Genomic DNA, 18,792 nt, shown 5'->3' on the forward strand with positions numbered 1-18,792 from the left:
TATTCGCGGATGATGTGGTCCTATTGGCTTCATCAGGGCGTGATCTACAGCTCTCACTGGAGTGGTTCGCAGCCGAGTGCAAAGCGGCCAGGATGAAAATCAGTGCCTCCAAATCCGAGACCATGGTCTTGAACCGGAAAAGGGTAGAGTGCCTTCTCCGGGTTGGGGAGGATGTGCTGCCCCTAGTGGAGGAGTTCAAGTATCTTGGGGTCTTGTTCACGAATGAGGGGAAGATGGAGCGGGAGATCGACAGGCAGATTGGTGCAGCGTCTGCTGTGAAGCGGGCGCTGTACCGATCCGTTGTGGTAAAGAGAGAGCTAAGCCAAAAGGTGAGGTGAGGTGTTCCGGGCACGTCCCACCGGGAGGAGGCCCAGGGGAAGACCCAGGACACGCTGGAGGGACTATGTCTCCCGGCTGGCCTGGGAACGCCTTGGGATTCCTCCAGAGGAGCTGGCCCAAGTGGCCGGGGAGAGGGACGTCTGGGCCTCCCTACTGAAGCTGCTACCCCCGCGACCCGACCCCGGATAAGCGGAAGAAGACGGACGGACGGACGGACTTGAGCGTCAGGGTGCGTTTCGTCTGTCTAAAGAGAAAAGCAGTATTTTTTGCTACATTTATACAAATTTTATAACCACGACACACACTAGATGCTGTTTGTTATTGTTTAAAGCATCACCGGATCTGATGAATGTCGAATTGGGACTTTTTTCCATTTGAACTACCAGCAATAGAGACAGACGGTAAATATGTGCCTATTAAACCAAATGTAGTCAAAATATGTCTGTCTAGATTTATCCTGTATTTTCTTTTGAAGATAGAGAAATGTGCAGAGATAAACCCCACCCTTTTTATCTAAGATACTCATAAGGTACTGCATCATAAAACACAGCAAAATTATACATTCAAGGGACTGCAAATAAATTTATTAGGCGCCCGCCTATGCATTGAAAATGCATGGCGGAGGCCTTATGTTATGCACCCAATAAGGATTTCTTTATTATTGTTTATTAATATTCCGTCACCGTTAATACAGCCCGAACCGTAGGCTGTACCCCCACAAACTATATATCAAAACGTGCGACTCGACGCCGCGATCAGGGCTGTTTCGACTTACAGTTGGAACAGAATTCGCAAAAAACACTTCTTAACACAATTGACCTCTCAATAATGCTCGGCTGAGCACGACACTGGTGTTTTGGTCGAGTTGGTTAGGTGTCGGGCTGAGAAGCAGAAGATCGAAAGTTCAAATCTAAGCTGTGCCAATTTTAGAGAATTACATTTTCACCCAATATTTCATTTCCCTTTGGCTTTAAAAATGATTTTTCAATTTAAATCAATACAGTTCACCTCATGCCTTTAACTTTTTTCTTCACATATTTTATTTTTTCATGCTACATTGAAGTATTTAATCATGTTTTAATAACACCAATTTTTCATGCTGCTTCGATGCAGACCTTCTCCTGTTGGCTGTTGGCTCATTAGCAGGCTCATTTGTTGTGGTCTGTTGTCATTCACACAGAACAATAAACCGTGCCAGCCGACATGAGTTTTACAAACGGCAAAGCTTTGTCTTAAGCAGAAACGTGCCTCTACTGCGCGCTGCGTTCTCAGACCAGTGTGATGCGTTCGCGAGCGTCAGAAAGCTATGGTGCGTTCAGGAGCATGGGACATTTCTAATTTACAATAATATTTTTTTTTTTTTACAAGTAACAATTAAATAACTTGAACAACTGGTATAATTGAATGACGATAAAGGGATTTATTTAACATGTTTTGGGACAGTTTGTATTCAGACGTTTTAAGAAAACATTAAAGTATTTTATGTATTGTTTATTAATTTATTTTATATTAATACTTAATCTCCTCCTTTTTCTGTATAATCCTGCCTCAAGCATTTCGCTGGCTCTCCTTATTATTGTAAACTTTGTAATGTAACGACAGTTCAGGGACATCTTACAATTAGGCTTAGGCTACTGGAGGACATCAGGGCCAGTTTTTCTCACTCTACTGATTTCTACTGTTCTCCAGTTTTGCATTGCATTGCATTGAAATGAAAGTCACATTTCCTGCCATAGTTGTTTGCTGCTTCTCCACCGAAGCCAGGCCTGCAAGCTCTCCACCATCAGCCATCACTTATCAGTTACCCTCCTTCACTGCCTCGAATTTTAGTCATACTCAAAAACTTCTAGTTGAAAGAATAATTAATTTCATTATTATTTTCTGTTTAAATATCCAGTCATATTCACTGAATTAGAACATCTTTTTAGAATGTTTTTTAGTCTGAAAATGACTAGTACCTTTTGAAATTAACCTTAATGCAGGTACCAAACTTGTCCTTAAACCACAATAATTGTATTTATTTTACTACTATAATGTACTATTTTAATCTCAAATCTTATTTTTATTAGTTGGGATGGCTGCCAGCACAACACTGCATTATGTCCTCGTGACAGAAATCATCGCTAGAAAATAAGTCATCTACAGGGGTTGGACAATGAAACTGAAACACCTGGTTTTAGACCACAATCATTTATTATTATGGTATAGAGCAGAGGTGTCAAACGCGGCAGCCAAATGCATTATCATCATTCAACAATGATTACTGAAAAAGACGTACTTCGTTCCTGCAGTTCCTATACTGTCCACGAGTGGCGCTGTGTATTATTCAGAGCAGACAACAAGCAGTACTCTTTGAGTTCCGGGTCAGACGTGAACTCCTCCGTCGTGTTGCTGGTATTGCTTGCAGTGCTGTGCTGCCGTTTTTACTAAATTACTGAAGGATATTGTTGAATCAAGTCCATTAACCCAGACAAAGGGTTCCATTGGGTGTTTTCCTTGCAACTACGTGATGGTGAGTCGTTTATTTAATGTCGGTTTTATATTATGGTAGAAATGCGGCGTCTAGGCTACGCCACTGAGCTATATGCTACATGGATTGGCATCTTAAAAATGGTCTTATAAGCCTAAAAGATCATTCTACTATTGTTGACTTTGTGGCCGAATACAAGATATGTTCTCAAAGCGTTAAATAAGCCCTTTGATTTTTCAACATTTTGTCTTTTAGGATAGTTTTAAGTTACTTTTCATTAAATTTGTCAATGGCCTATGGAAGTCTGGAGGGATGGCAGTAAAAGCCTAACAGCAGCGCGATCTCTCCTCGGCTGCAGCGCCGGTAAAGAGCTGCGTGAAGCTGACACCCCACCCACAGAAAAAACTCAGTTAAATAGACGGAATGGTTAGTGCTTCGTTTGTGCCGTTAAAATTAGCGTTTGTGCTGTTTTGGTTTTGAAGATATTAAAGAATATTTGTTAAGGTCATCCAGAGTTCACCATCTCCCCATTTTGCTTCGAATCCGATCAAACTGGGCTACTTTTTTAGTGCTTCGTTTGTGCCGTTAAAATTAACGTTTGTGCTACTTTGGTTTTGGAGATATTATGAATTTTAATTTCAGCCGATGACGTCATTCCAGACCGCCGCTTCAAAATGTGCTACGTTTTTCTTTCTTTGCTGGTGCTGAGCTGGATCCGAAGCAAACCACAGTGGACTACTTTTTCAACACGCAGTGACCATTTCGAAGAAGAATGTTTTGAACATGACATGAGAGTGAGGATTTTCGGTAAGTTGATTTCTCCTCCGCTGCAGCGCCGGTAAAGCCGTGCTGCAGCGGAGCGCGCGCGCGCGCACACACACACACACACGCATATACATATAAACTGTAGGACCCGACAGAGTTTGCCCTGGAAATAAGTACGGCTGGATTCCGTCAAAAGTCCGGTTTCTGTCAAGAAACTCTTCTAAAAAATCCATATCGCTATCAGATGATGATAGCTCCACGCAAGGACGTGAAGAGACTGTTGGAGGGTCAGGTGCTCAAAGTTAAAAGAGTGCACATGGGGCACGGATTTAAAACACGATACAGAAACATACCTTGCTATACATCCGGCTGAACTGTACCAACCCTTACTATAAAGAATGTAACATGGAATCAAGGGCGTAGGTTTGATTTGAACTTTGGTAGGGACACTATTGGTCCAAAGCTTCATTGGTCCTACACAATATGCATGCTCCTATTTTTTGATGCTTGATTTTGTTATGATATTTTTTCTGGGATGAACCCGGACACAGCACGCACACACAGAGTCAGTTCTTATGAGTGAGTTTTATTGAATAGTGTGGAAGATGGATGATGAGACCAGAGTCTTTCAACAGACGGAGGTGAAGGGTGTAGAAGCTGGCCGGCAGGAGGCGTGTGGAGAGACTGACCGGGAGGAACTCTGGAGCCGTGGACTGGAGAGCTGAACCTCAGAGCCGTGCCGTGGAGAGCTGAACATCAGAGCCGTGTTCTGGGGAAAACAAACTGACGGAAAGTCTATGGGCTGACTGTAACAAAAACCAGGTTGAAAGGAGTCTTCAGGCTGACGGTAACAAAACAGAGCTGACAAGAATACTGGCAGAGAACTGAGCGGGAGTGAACGCTATGGACCGGCGACGGGAACAGAAAGAGGTGAGTCTTATAAAGCGGTGGAAACAGGTGATGGCAGATCAGGTTAATTGCTGCCTGCCAGGTGAAACCGATCAGGCTGCGCAGGAACGAGAGAGAGGGAGAGAGGTTCAGCATGCAGCCTATAAGCTGCATCCTGACAGATTTGAGCATTAGGATGCGTTTTGCCTGTCTAAAAAGAAAAGGCAGCATTATTTGCTACATTTATACAAATTTTATAAGCATGACACACACTAGATGCTGTTTGTTTATCTTTAAAGCATCACAGGATCTGATCAATGTCGAATTGGGACTTTTTCCCACTTTGAAAAAGTTTGCATTTGAACTTACCAGCAACAGAGACAGATGGTAAATACGTGCCTATTAAACCAAATATATTCAAAATATGTCTGTTGTCTAGATATATCCTGTATTTTATTTTGAAGATATAGAAATGTGTAGAGATAAACCCAACCCTTTTTTAATCTAAGATACTCTGTCTGCATCATAAAACACAGCAAAATTATACATTCAAGGGACTGCAAATAAATGTATTGTATTTACTTTGCACTGGAAGTAGAAGTGTCACTGACACTGACAGCATTTCAAATTTTAAATTCAAACTTCAACAAATGTACAACTGCACTGTAGTTACTCTTTTTAGCCCATTTCATGTAATTTATCTTAACATTCCAAACACATTTCTTACATCATATATCTGAAGTGTAGATAACAGCTTCTCCTTACCTACATCCTCTCAGACAACTAATTATTTCCCTAACAATAGTGAGATTATCAATGTTTAAATGTGCAGTAAATCTTAATACATAAGGAGCATGGAGGACCCAATACTGTACTTTAAGTAAGATTAGTGACACCAAGACTGAATTGTTACATGAGTGGTTGTCCATTTCATTATTGAAATGAGAACATATTAATATACTATTGGGTTATACTAGTAAGACTATTAAAGAACAGCAGATTAATCTTTAAGATATGTAAAGGCCTATATTAAATTAATTTTGCAACCACATCAATAGATTAAATATTTTTTTCTTTTTGTCTTATTAAAATTGGTGGGGGTGTCGGCGACGTTGGAGCGTAAACAGGGGCGTAATGCAGCCGCTGTCGGGTGAACATTATTGCACACTGATAGCGCAAAGAAAACTAAAATGATGCGGCGTGCTGCTGCTGCAGCGCATTGACTCTGCTTCTCCCGGCACCGTCTAGCGATCACCACCTCCCCTCCGCCGCTATTTAAGTAGAACAATGACTAGTGCAAAATTAAGTTCTATTTACCGAAGATGAAGTGTAGACTGCACATTCTGTTGTAGTATGATGGCTCCCACAGTCCATTGAGATTGTCTGCCTGCATCCTTTTCATGAATATTATTCATTTCTTTCTTCTTTCCTCGTCCTTTGGTAAACAACAGAAACGTACATCCGACGATTTGGAATGCCTCTATGTGCAACCGGGAGCACAACAAGTCGTAGACATTGTTTAGATTCCAAAAATAAACTAACTAAAAGTACGTTCTAAATCACCCGTTTTGTAATGATTGTAGATGGGAACAGTTCTGCTTTTGCCTACCCGCGGGACCCGGATGTAGCGCGGACGTCACGCATGACGTCACACGTGAACTGGTCTATAGTGCATCGTGACAAACAGAGCGTTGGGACTTGCTCAACAGCGGGTCCGCTGAGTGACATCACAAAATGGGAGGTGACAGTACTATTCTTGAACAAGATGGGTTCCTCCACATAAACATGATTAAAAGAAAATTATTCTTAACTAAAATAAACATATAATTTTTTTGCACAGTATGTAGTAGTTTTATATTTAAAGTACTTTCAGCAGTTTGATTTCTGATTTTGACCGGACTTCTCCTTTAAGCAGAAACGTGCCTCTACTCAGCGCTGGTTCTCAGACCAGTGTGATGCGTTTGCGAGCGGCAGAAAGCTATGGTGCATTCAGGAGCATGGGACATATCTAATTTACAAGGAAAGGCACATAAAACCAAACAGAGCCCGAACCGTAGGGTCTACCCCCACAAACTATATATCAAAACGTGCGTCTCGATGCCGTGAAGTGTGCTATCTGTACTTCACTCCATTTCCAGTTACCATGGCAACAAAATTAGCGAAAATCCACTATTGCCTGTTTAAACTTTGTTCTGTTGTTTTCAGTTAATAAATATGTTTATTGTCAGTATACTGATGTCTGTTTATTTGTATACATGACAATGGTAACTAGTACAAGGTTTAACATGCAAAATGTATAAACATACAAACATGTTAAAGAAAATTGAGCAAAAGGAAAACATTTACTCCTAAACAGTGCCCCAGCAACAGCAAGAACTAGATTCTTTGTGAGAATTGGCAAGAATCTATTCAATAAATTGGGGAAAGCTTCCCAATGAGAAGACTAAACACAGAGTTGGTGGATAAAGACCACCTACATACCAGGTATGGACTTATAATGTGGAGTACTCAGTGTCAGGACCGTCCAAACCAGAGTCAATGTCAGAAGTGCCTTTTTGGGGCTAAAGACAAAATAACCAAAGCTGTTGATCTGTGATCGACAGTACTCCATTGCAAAAAGTTATATATTACAATATACATGCTAAATTGTGGGAAAACCACAAGGAAAGCAACTTAAAAAATCCAAATACACAACAAATGTAGCAAAACAGCAGTGTTATGATCTGGCTCTTAGACCACAACAAATCAAAGGGAAGCCATGCATGGGGTAACTTAAAAGGGGAATTTATTTGACAAACAAAATCCTAACTTGTTGGATAGGAGAGGGAAAGAGAGAAAAAGGTGGCAGAGAAACAAAAAAGAATGAGCTCAACTCCTCCGAGCTGGTCTGGTCCGGTCCGGTCTGGTCTGAGCTGAGCTGAGCATCTGGCGGTTGGGTGGGGCTTGCAGGTGAGGAAGATGGCTGATTCTTAAACTGGGCCTGATGTCAGTATGGCCAGCTGCCTCCACTCCCAATCAGCACCAACTAGGAGCTCTACCCAGGGACTTGGGCCGTAACACTCCCCCCCTTCAAAACAGGGTCCCTCGGAACCCTGGGCAACCTGTATATTAACACCCAGAAAAAACAAAGTCACACACACACACACACACACGCACACACCAAGCCAGGTGAGATAACAAAACTTAAGTCCCCTCTGATCAAACTGGTTTCATCAGAGGAAGGCAGTCATCCACAAATACACGCCGATTACTTAATTTAATTGATTATTCCTACAGTAAAAACATTAAAACCAATATATTGTCTTTAGACGCAGAAAAAGTATTTGATAGAGTAAATTGGAAATTTTTATTCGCTACTCTTCATAAATTCGGTTTTGGCGATTTATTCATAAACTGGTTAAAAATTCTATACAATTCTCCAACAGCCTGTGTCAGGACAAATAATCAAATATCTTCCAGTTTTTGTCTACAGAGGGGCACCAGGCAAGGATGCCCTCTTTCTCCATCACTTTTTGCCATCTTTATAGAACCTCTAGCAGCAACAATCAGACAAACAAAAGCTGTAAAAGGTATAAAATGCATGAAAATAGAGCACAAGATTAGTCTGTACGCGGATGATGTATTACTTTATCTCCAGCATTCAAATAATTCTCTTTTACAAGTAATTAGAATACTAGAATCTTTCTCTAAAGTATCAGATTACTCGTTAAACTGGTCTAAATCTACGGTACTGTCAATTAATTGCTCTCTCGAAAACTCCCTAAATTTACAAATGCAATCAGAAAATATTAAATATTTAGGTATTACTGTGTCGAATAAATTAACAGATTTACTTAAACTTAACCATGCCCCACTTTTAAACAGGATAGAAGAGGACCTTGAAAGATGGAAATCGCTTCCAGTCACACTTATGGGTAGGGTAGCTTCAATAAAAATGATGGTCCTACCAAGAATTAATTATTTATTTTCAATGGTCCCCAATAAACCATCATCTGACTGGTTTAAATCTCTAGACTCTGCCATTTCTAAATTTCTTTGGAAAGATAAACCCCCACGTACAGTTGTGGTCAAAAGTGTACATACACTTGTAAAAAAAATCATAATGTTATGGCTGTCTTGAGTCTTCAATAAGTTCTACAACTCTTATTTTTCTGTGATAGAGTGATCGGAACACATACATATTTGTCACAAAAAACAGTCATAAAGTTTGGTTCTTTCATAAATTTATTATGGGTCTGCTGAAAATGTCACCAAATCTGCTGGGTCAAAATATACATACAGCAACATTAGTATTTGGTTACATGTCCCTTGGCCATTTTCACGGCAACTAGGCGCTTTTGGTAGCCATCCACAAGGTCCTGGCAAGCTTCAGGTCGAATGTTTGACCACTCTTCTTGACAGAATTGGTGCAGTTCAGCTAAATGTGATGGTTTTCTTGCATGAACCTGTTTCTTTAGCACTGTCCACATGTTCTCAATAGGGTTTAAGTCAGGACTTTGGGAAGGCCATTCTAAAACCTTAATTCTAGCCTGGTTTAGCCATTCCTTTACCACTTTTGATGTGTGTTTTGGGTCATTGTCTTGTTGGAACACCCAACTGCGCCCAAGACCCAACCTTCGGGCTGATGGTTTTAAGTTTTCCTGCAGAATTTGGAGGTAATCCTCCTCCTTCATTATCCCATTTACTTTCTGCAAAGAACCAGTTCCACTGGCAGCAAAACATCCCCAGAGCATAATACTACCACCACCATGCTTGACAGTAGGCATGGTGTTCCTGGGATTAAAGGCCTCACCTTTTCTCCTCCAAACATATTGCTGGGTGTTGTGGCCAAACAGCTCAATTTTTGTTTCGTCTGACCAGAGAACTTTCCTCCAGAAGGTTTTATCTTTGTCCATGTGATCAGCAGCAAACTTCAGCCGAGTCATAAGGTGCCTTTTCTGGAGCAAGGGCTTCTTTCTTGCACGGCAGCCTCTCAGTCCATGCCGATGTAAAACATGCTTGACTGTGGAGACTGACACCTGTGTTCCATCAGCTTCCAAATCCTTGCAGACCTGCTTCTTGGTGATTCTTGGTTGACTCTTGACCATCCTGACCAATCTCCTCTCGGCAGCATGTGATAGCTTGCGTTTTCTTCCTGATCGTGGCAGTGACACAACTGTTCCATGCACTTTATACTTGCGTATAATTGTCTGCACAGTTGCTCTTGGGACCTGTAGCTGCTTTGAAATCGCTTTTTCAGATCCACACTGAGTTCCTTTGACTTTCCCATTGTAGCTTTTGTAGCTGAGTCTAATCACTGGGTCAAATGAGCCCTATTTAAATGGGCTCATGAGAAGTCAACAGCTGTAGTCAATCAGAATCACTTAGAAGAAGTGAAGAGGCCATGACATGAAGCTAATTTGATTGACACAACTCGCTACATCACCAAAGTTGACAAATTTTGTTGCTGTATGTATATTTTTGACCCAGCAGATTTGGTGACATTTTCAGCAGACCCATAATAAATTTATGAAAGAACCAAACTTTATGACTGTTTTTTGTGACAAACATGTATGTGTTCCGATCACTCTATCACAGAAAAATAAGAGTTGTAGAACTTATTGAAGACTCAAGACAGCCATAACATTATGATTTTTTTACAAGTGTATGTACACTTTTGACCACAACTGTATTAGCTTAAAGACAATACAGAAGACTAAAGACAGGGGAGGATTAGATCTGCCTAACTTCCATAACTATTACTTAGCAAATAGGCTACAATACATCTCTAAATGGATAAAAAATAGTATTTTAGATGAGCCTTGGTTAGATATAGAACAGGAAATGTGCAATAATATCATGATTTCAGATCTGCCGTTTATAAGCTCAAATATAAAACGGCATACATGCTTCTAGTTCTACTCTGACAGCATGGTGGGAGTTCCTCAAAATGACAAAGTCATCCCTTCTCCCATGCAGTCGTACACCTATCTGGAATAACCCTGATATCCTACAAAATAATAAAATGATAAACTTTACATACTGGAAGAATAAAGGTATTAAATATCTGGAACATCTACTTGACGGAACCGAGTTCATCAATTTTGCTAAACTAAATATGCAATATGGCATTAGTAAAAATAAATTCTTGGAATATGAACAACTTAAATCTATAATTAAAAATAAATATAAGCATATTAATGGTGGTTTACAAGTCCCAACTAATATAATAGAGTTCTTAGATTTAACCCCCCCCCAAACTACTGTCTAAATCATACAGGACACTGACTAAAATAGATGATTCGATATCTCTTCCTATAATGAAGTGGGAAAAAGATTTATCAGGCACCTTTGAACAAAATTTCTGGGCTCAGACATGTCTAAGAACTTTCAAATTGACTAGAAACACCAACTTACAACTAATACAATACAAAATCCTTCACAGAGTACACTACACAGGACAAAGATTATTCAAGATGGGTCTGGCACAATCTAATATCTGCCCACACTGCATAGGCAATCATCCTGATAATTATTTTCATGCGTTATGGTTATGCACACCAGTCCAGAGGTTCTGGACACAGATATGTAAGGACTTATCAAGGTGCTTGAGCTGTAAAATTACACCATCCCCATCAGTTTGCCTGCTCGGTAATTTTGAGGAAAGTCCTCTGAAAAAAGAAATAGTTTACATGGTTTTTACTGCTTTATGCATCGCAAAGAAAACTATCCTCATGAATTGGAAAAGTAAACAAAATCTCAGTATCAATCAGTATAGAGATCTTTTGTTGGATGATATTAATCTAGAGACAGCATCTGCTTCCACATCTGATTGGTCTCTTTGGGCTCCTCTGATCAACACCATCACTTAGTGGAATAGGGGCGGTGGGTTGCTTCCTGCAGGGCGCAGTGGCTGGATGGAGGGGTTCCTGGGGGCACTTGGAGTAGGGCGCCTGGTGGATCCGGCTCCGGGGTCTGTTGCCCCCATCTGGGAGGAGTTTGGGAGGCCTACGGGTGGCCTACAGCAGCCGCTTGCGGCGCTCTTTGGGAGCTGCGTGTTGACGGACGTGGGTTACTGACCTGGTAGCTGTGCTGCCGCTGGGTGGGGCCGGGGTGGGTCTGGGGTCCCTGGGGCGCGCCGCCCTCGGGTTGACGTTCTGGTGGGCTTGTGTCCGGCCCCCTGTCCCGGTCCTGGTCCGTGTCGTCTTCCGGTGCGGGTTTCACCTGGGGGGTGGGGTTTGGGATGGCTCGTGCGGGCCGGCTGGCCAGGGTCCCCCCCTCTTATTATTATTATTATTATTATTATTATTATTATTATTTATTTAGTTTAAGTAGGCTTGGTGGGTGGGCCGGGGGGGGCTGAGGTGTTGGTCCTGGTGGGTGGTTGGCTGGCGGGCCCTGCGGCCTCTCCCTGGCCCCCGGGCTACGGTGGTGCCGCTGGCGAGGCCCCCTTCTCTGGGTGGGGCTTTCGGGGAGCGGGGGTGCCTATTGGAGTCAGTAGGGGAGCTGGCTCCCTGGGTTGGCTTCCCAGTCATTTGCTCCCCATCCCCGGACTCCTCCCTCTGCCTGCTCCATCACGCCGCCACACATGTAGGTCATGAGGGAGGGGGCGTTACTGGAGGTTGCCACTTTCTGGTGACGCCTCTCTCCCCAATTTTATCATGCATCTTAGACACTTTCACTTCAAACATTTTTCACATCGCACACTCATATAGGCCATGGTAGGGGGGGTGGGGGGAAGACGTCTGGGGGGGGGGCTTATGTTGTGTGGGCCTCACCTCGGACAGCTCCCTTCACCTCCTCTCCCACTTAGACATTGACGGTTCTGGGCAGTCACACGGAGGGGGTGCGCTGGCAACAGCTACCTTCCGGAAGGGGGGTGGGCTGTGCCGTGCATCCCCTTCGGCGCTCCCAGTTTTTAAACGCACTTGAGAACAACATGCAACAACACAACATTTGAGCAGGCGTGGGGAGGGTCGGGGTCTTCTGCACACCCCCGTTCTCCGATGGCGGCAAGGAGTCTGGGGCCTGGAGGAGGTGCGGGCCACTGTGTCCGGGGTCTTGGCGGGGGGCTGCGGTGTGCAGTCAGCGGCTTGCCAGGTCTGGGGCTGATGCCTCTGCTCCCCCCAGGGGGCGGGGGGCAGGGATGGCAAGGGTAAGGTGGGGGGTTTATTAGGTATTTAGGGGGAGGGGGGGCTCTGGCCGGGTGGCTCGTGCGGGTCGTGTTGGCCCGCCCTCTTGGGGGGGCCCGGTCCGGGGGGCGTCTGGTCTGGGGCCGGGGCCGGGGGTCGGGCACAAGCAGTCGTATAGTCGATTTGGGGTGACCCCCCCCCCCCTTTGGTCAGTGTTGGATGTGAGTGTTATGTGGGAATGTGTGTACAGCGTCTTTTTTTTTTCTCTGTGTGTGGTGAGTGGGGCACAAGGGAGGGATGGGGTGAATGAGTTTTTTTTTTTTTTTTTTTTTTTTTTTCCCCAGGTATGGGTGTGGTCCGCTCCCTCTCCCAAGAACATCTCAAGTCTCCGATAGGTGCGGAGCCCATCCCCCCACGTCCTGCCCTCCTCCACTTCGTTGGCGGGCGCCTTGGCCCCCTGGCGCATTGGTTGGCTTCGGGTTTGGGGCGGGTTCCCGGGCGTGCGCCGGCCCACTCCCGGCGGCCTCTTCGCAGGGCCTGGCCCCCCGGGGGGCGGCCGGGGGCCCTCGTCGCGGGGGCGGGGCGCCCCAGGGGCCTCTGGCCCTCAGGGCCCATGGCCGGGACCACTTCAGCGGGGCTAGCTGCCGGCGGAGCCCACGGGCTCGTCTCCGCGGCTCTTGAGGGCGTCGGCATTGCGGTGGCTGGGGGATTTCCTCGGGGTCGTCTCTGCTCCTTCCTTGGGGGGGGGGGGGGTTGCAGATATCCTGTGTCGGCCCCTCCTGGGCGACCTGCTTTAGGGACCCCTTTGGGAGTCCGGGGTTACGGGTCCCCTGACGCCTGCCTCTGTGCTCGGGGAAGGTGGGTCTTCGGTTCTCCACAATCACTATCAAGCTATTTCTGGATAATCTTCACCTAAACTAGTGCACTTTCACATCTCCCACAGGTGCTGGGTCCCAGGTATTAAGTGTTCACTTATATACAGTAATCTTATAATTAATTTATTTATTTATGTTTTTTCACTTTCTTTTTTCAAATATCACATTACACATGTCAGCTTACATAATAATATATATGATTTAGCAATGGCATCTAGGTGTTATTCGAGTGTATCTGTTGCTTTATGTCTGTTGGTTGTGCTGTTCTTTTTGTGTCTCTTTCCAGGTGATGGAGCAGACAGAGGACGTTTTATCATTCTCTTCCTTTTATCTCCTCTTTCTTTCACCTCTACTCTTTTTTTTCTTTCACTTTTTGTTCTTCCTTTACTCTCCCATTGTCATGTCCATATAATTTGAAATTCTCCTTGCAGGAATCATAATAAAGCTATTTACAAGCATAAATCAAGTGGAGCACTATGGCGAAAGCTGTTTGCTCCACTTGTAAAAGCAAAATCTGTCGAGCTCTATCTGGCATTGAGATATCAATTCCTATTGCCATATTGCTAGACAGGACACTGGGAAAAAAAAAAAAAAAAAGTCCCCTCTTATCCCATTCCTAGGTCAACAACTAGTACGTTGAAGTGACTCTTAGGAAAGAAAGAAAAAACAAGTTAGTAAATTTGTGCTCTTGACAAAGCATCTGCAACAATATTATCCTTCCCCTTGATATGACGAATATCTAACGAGAAGGACTGCAGAAACAGTGACCATCTCACAAGTCTTTGGTTTGGACAGCGAAACGAATTTAAGAAGGTCAGAGGATTATGATCCGTAAAAACTACCAAAGGTCCTGAACCTACGTAGACCTCAAAATGTTGTAAGGACCAAATAAGAGCAAGTGTCTCTTTTTCAATTACTGAATAATTCAGCTGATGCCTATTAAATTTCTTAGAAAAAAAACAGGTCTTTCAACTGTAAAGTCATCGTCTTGCAAAAGGACTCCACCTGCACCAACATGACTGGCATCAATCTGAATCTTAAAAGGCTTAGTCATATCAGGAGCTAACAAGACAGGAGAATTGCATAGCAACTTCTTCACGTCTTCAAAAGACTGTTGACAGACAGAGGACCAAACGTATTTCACATTTTTTTTCAAAAGATCCGTTAAAGGTGCAACCACAGTTGAAAAGTTTTTGCAGAAGGATCTATAATATCCAACTAACCCCAAGAATTTCATGAGTTCCTTTTTAGTCGTCGGTGGAGGATACTTTTCAATTGCTTCTACCTTTGCACTAACTGGACATACTTTACCTTGACCAACTTGATGACCAAGATAAGTAACAGTCACACGAGCAAATTCGCATTTGGCTAGATTCACTGTCAGACGTGCATCCACCAAACAAAGTTGTGAGTCTTTCCATGTGCGAAGACCAACTATGAGAGTAGACAACAATGTCATCCAAATACACAGAACAACCTTCCAAATCTCCAACAATTTTATTCATCAAACGCTGAAAAGTCGCTGGCGCATTTCTCAAACCAAAAGGCATAACCTTATACGAATACAACCCATTAGGTGTAACAAAGGCAGAGATTTCCTGCGCTCTTTCAGTCAAAGGAACTTGCCAATAACCTTTTAGTAGATCTATCTTGCTAATGAATTTAGCATTCCCAATCTGGTCAATGCAGTCATCCATACGAGGTAGAGGGTATGAATCTGGTTTTGTTATGCTATTGACTTTTCTGAAATCTGAACAAAAGCAATATGTTGTGTCTGATTTTGGAACTAACAAGCAAGGCGAAGCCCAGCTTGAACAAGATACTTGAGCGATGCCATTTTCTAGCATATACTCAACCTCAGCATCCAGGTGTTTAAGTTTTTCTGGGTTAACCCTATAAAAATGTTGTTTTATAGGTCGTGCGTCACCCACCTCAATATCATGTTCAATCAAGTGTGTGCAGGATGGAACATCTGCAAATAAATCAGAGTGAGAGTTTATCAACTGAATCAACTCAAAACATTGAGGTTCTGGTAAATAACTTAGCACACTGTCCAAGTTTTCCAGTACTTCAGAATTCTTCAGTCGACCAGTTAGAATGGCTGAATCGGGAGTAGGCAACCCATCAACCATCCCTTCACCTTCAGCAGATGACATCGTTTCACCAATGCACACAGGGTGAATTTCATCCATCACTACATTGTCAACACGAACATGATAAGGTTTTAACAAGTTCACATGAACTGTTTGACCAGAACTATCTCATTGCGACTCCAAAAAGGCGGAAAAAACAGCAGACAGCTGTTTTAAAACCGTGTGTGGGCCAGAAAATTTTGCCTGAAATGGCGAAGCTACCACAGGAAGTAAAGCCAGTACTTGATCACCTGCAAGAAAAACACGGTGTTCAGCTTTTTTATCGTACAAATGCTTCATCTTCTTCTGCGCAGAAGATAGCCTCTCTTTTGCCAGCTGTGTAGCAGTAAAGAGTCTCTGTTTAAACCCATTAACATAATGCAACAGGTTTTGCGGTGGTTCAACATCTTTCCACTCATCTCGCAAAACTGTTAATGGACCCCGCACAGTGTGACCAAATACCAAATCATTAGGGCTAAAGCCCGTACTTTCTTGCGTCACTTCTCTTGCTGCGAGTAATAACCAAGGCAGACCGTCCTCCCAATCAGCATTCATCTGGACACAGTAAGCCCGGAGTAAAGATTTCAATGTTTGATGAAATCGCTCCAGTGCTCCTTGACTCTGTGCATGATATGCTGTAGATTGATTGTGCTTAATGTGTAGCTGTTTCAAAATTTGTGCAAACAAATGAGAGGAGAAATTAGATCCTTGATCGCTCTGAATGACTTTAGGTATTCCAAAAATACCAATAAACTGCATGAGAGCTCGCACCACAGACTTTGCAGTAAGTGTGTGCAACGGATATGCTGCTGGATACCTGGTACTTTGGCACATCACAGTCAAAAGATACTTAGCACCTGACCGTGAAGGTGGAAGAGGACCAACACAATCAATTATTAAGTGTTCAAATGGTTTACCAATACTTGGAATAGGATACAGTGGTGCCCGGTTTATAACTTGATTGGGTTTACCAGTCAGCTGACAAGTGTGACAGGTTTTAATATAAGCAGAAACGTCTTTTTTCAGGCGTGGCCAAAAAAAATGTCTCAAAATGCGGTCGTAGGTTTTTCTAACCCCCATGTGTCCGCACTCATCATGAGATATGTGCAAAACCAAGTCACGATATTTCAAAGGCACCACAACCTGATAAACTGGGTCCCCAATAGTATTGTCACCACATGGCATCCACTTCCTTAACAATACCTTGTTTTCAACAAAGTATCCATGAGCATAACTTTGCATATCCTCACCAGGTACTGCAGACTGAAACAAATGCTGTATTGTGGGGTCAGATCTTTGCTCCTGCCCCAGATCCTTCTGTGAAATAGACAAAGGAATGTTAGACAAACAAAAACCGGACGTCTGTTTAACTTTTCCAAAATCTTCATCCTGATGTACATCACTGACTGCTTTCATTGCCCGTGTCACTGCACATGCTTGAACAACTTCAGGGTGTGAGTTTTTATTTTCGTCAAGACCACTGTTGATCAAAGATACTGGAACACCAGGATATTCCGGTTGACCAGGCCATACTTTCCCTCCAGCTATATTGTTTCCAAGTATAACTGTGACACCAACCACAGGCAGCGCAGGTCGAACACCCATCCTTACTTCCCCATCAAACAGTCCCGAATGTAGCATTAGCTTATGTACAGGAACAGAAAACACAGACATGCCCATACCCAACACAGGTATAGATAATCCAGTGTCAGATTCATCTGAAAAGGACAAAACTGATGGCAAAATGAATGAATCGTATGCACCAGTATCCCTTAAGATAGTGACTGGGACTCTCACGTCACTACCAACTAAAGAAACTTGTCCTTCCATAAGAAATGGCTCAAAGAACTCAAATCAGGTTTTTCGACAAATAACACTTCAATCATTTTGTCAGGACCACTCAAAGAAACCGGCGCAACAAGTGCTGCTGGTTTAATCTGAGTTCCATCCCTATTTCTGGACTTCAGCAAAGCACAGTCTTTCTTCCAATGACCCTCTCTGTGACAATAATTACACATTTTTTCCAGATCTTGGTAACTGCGGTCTGAAAAAGAACCAAAACGTGTTGAACGCCAGTTTGGAGTACTCCTACAAACTGTGTGTTCTACACCAATATTCTTATGTGTCAAAACAAAATCATCAGCCAACACTGCAGCTTCTGACACAGTTTTCACCTTCTGTTCATTAATATACACTGCAATGGGCTCAGAAACAGAGTTCTTAAATTGCTCCAAAACCATTAAATTACAAAGGTCATCAAATGTTTTGATCTCAGAGGAATTGCACCATCGATTAAAATGAATCTCCAAGTCCCTGGCAAACTCTACATAAGTTTTATCACCTCTTTTCCAGTCTCTAAACCTCTGTCTGTAAGCCTCAGGAACTAGTTCATACGCTTTCAGTATTGCAGCTTTAACCTTGGCATAATCCTGGCCATCCTTTAAGTTTAACATAGAGAAAGCTTCTTGAGCACGACCAACCAAAACACACTGAAGCAAAACTATGCGGTCTGAATCAGACCAATATCTTGTCTCTGCAACCCTTTCAAACAAAGTGAAAAAAATATCAACATCCTTTTCACTAAACTTAGGCACCAAACGCAAGTCATTTAGAATATCAGAGACTTTACTTTTCGAGTCCACAGCATAAGATTCCCCAGACAATTGGTTTTCTTTCATCAGGTTTAATTTTTCACTTTCCAACCTTATTCTTGCTAATTCAGTTTCCTGTCTTATCTTTTCCAAAGCAAGAACTTTATCAAAATCTGCCTGCCGTCGTAAATTCTCCAAAGCCAACTCTTTTTCCTTCTCCAGCTGCATTCGTAACGTTAACAACTCTTTTTGTTGTTCAAAATCCAAAAGTTTGGGCTTTACAACCTGAGAACCCACATTTTCAGATACTGAAGGCAAAGTCAAAACATCCATTTCACTTAAGTTTTCCCTCAAAATTGCTTTAACATTTTCCTTCAACCGTTTGTCACCAACATTTATATTATAGTGCTCAGCAATTTTTACTAATTGTTCTCTAGAACACTGCTCCAGAAATTCCACTGTTGGGGATTTAATAAAGTTTTCAACAGACATGATTCAATTCTTAAATCACCAAACAGTGTTACAGTATATTGCTGACAATCTGTGCAACACAACACATCTGAACCTCCCCTCTAACTACCTATCCAAAACTAACTAGCTCAACCCTAGTCTTCGGAGATC

The 18,792-nt window shown here is 42.9% G+C and overlaps 1 long non-coding RNA gene across 1 annotated transcript; it reads right to left on the minus strand.

Annotated features, from left to right (window-relative positions):
- Positions 1-7,511: 7,511 nt before the first annotated feature.
- LOC118560138 lies at positions 7,512-17,291 on the minus strand. The gene is made up of 3 exons (XR_004929110.1): positions 16,831-17,291; positions 15,380-15,420; positions 7,512-7,563 (listed from the first exon to the last, which is right to left on the minus strand). It is a non-coding gene; the product is annotated as an uncharacterized LOC118560138 (long non-coding RNA).
- Positions 17,292-18,792: the final 1,501 nt, after the last annotated feature.

The sequence above is a fragment of the Fundulus heteroclitus genome, unplaced genomic scaffold, assembly GCF_011125445.2.
Source record: "Fundulus heteroclitus isolate FHET01 unplaced genomic scaffold, MU-UCD_Fhet_4.1 scaffold_39, whole genome shotgun sequence".
NCBI classification, from domain to species: domain Eukaryota; kingdom Metazoa; phylum Chordata; class Actinopteri; order Cyprinodontiformes; family Fundulidae; genus Fundulus; species Fundulus heteroclitus.